The sequence below is a fragment of the Orycteropus afer genome, unplaced genomic scaffold, assembly GCF_000298275.1.
Source record: "Orycteropus afer afer isolate SDZICR_OR568_19922 unplaced genomic scaffold, OryAfe1.0 scaffold00368, whole genome shotgun sequence".
NCBI classification, from domain to species: domain Eukaryota; kingdom Metazoa; phylum Chordata; class Mammalia; order Tubulidentata; family Orycteropodidae; genus Orycteropus; species Orycteropus afer.
In genome coordinates, this window is record NW_006921955.1 from 271134 (window position 1) to 272326 (window position 1193).

Consider the following 1193-nt stretch of genomic DNA (forward strand, 5'->3'; position numbering starts at 1 on the left):
CAAGATCCATCTGACAGCAGCTATGATATCCCTTGTTCCACGTCCTCTTCTGAATCCAGCTTACACCTCTGGAAGTTCTCTGTCAATATACTGCTGCAACTGTGTTTGAATTATTTTCAGTAAGATCTTACTTACATGCGATATTAATGATTTTGTTTGATAATTTCCACATTCTGTGGGATCACCTTTCTTTGGAATGGTTACAAATATGGATCTCTTCCAGTCATTTAGCCAGATAGCTGTCTGCCAAATCTCTTGGCATAACTGAGTGAGTGCCTCCAGTGTGGCATCCATTTGTCGAAATATCTCAATGGGTATTCATCAATTCCTGGAGCCTTGTTCTTTGCCAATTCCTTAATTGCAGTTTCGACTTCCTCCTTCAGTACCATTTGTTCTAGATCATATACCACCTCCTTAAATGGATAAAGATTGACCAGTTCTTTTTGGTACAGTGACTCTATGCCTTCCATCTTCTTTTGATGTTCCCTGCATCATTCAAAGTTTTGCCCTTAGAATCTTTCAATATTGCAACCCGAGGCTTAAATTTTTTCTTCAATTCTTTCAGCTTGAGAAATGCTGAGTGTGTTCTTCCCTTTTGGTTTTCTAACTCCAGATCTTTGCACATTTCATTATAGTAATTGGTTTTGTCTTCTCGAGCTGCTCTTTGAAATCTTTGGTTCAATTATTTTGTCCCTCAAATATGATGGTGAATTAGGAGATTTACACATAAGCAGAAACTAAGGGAATTTGTTAAAACCAGACCAACCTTACAAGAGATACTAAAGGGACTCCTTTGAACAGAGAACCAAAAATAGCAAAGAACAACAGACCATTAATACACAAGATGACATAACCCAGAAACCACAGCTATGGACATATCCAAAGTAAAATGAGCTTACAAGATTATAAACAGGGAACAAAAGACATCAATCGGCAAATGTGGACAACTACAAACCACAAAGAGGGAAAATACTGTGTAGTTACAGAACTTCTAAATGGTGAGGAAGTCAAGAGAGTTGCAAGATAGAACGGACTGCCGCAGACCAGCACAGTCACTGGGCTCGGTTCTATAACTCGAAGAAGATTATAGGTGAATAGGGAGTCAGCGAATTGGCTAACAGAAGACAAACAACTCAGAGGCTGCTTGCAACTGAGAGCGTTTATTGCCTTTAGCTACATGTTTTTATAGTATA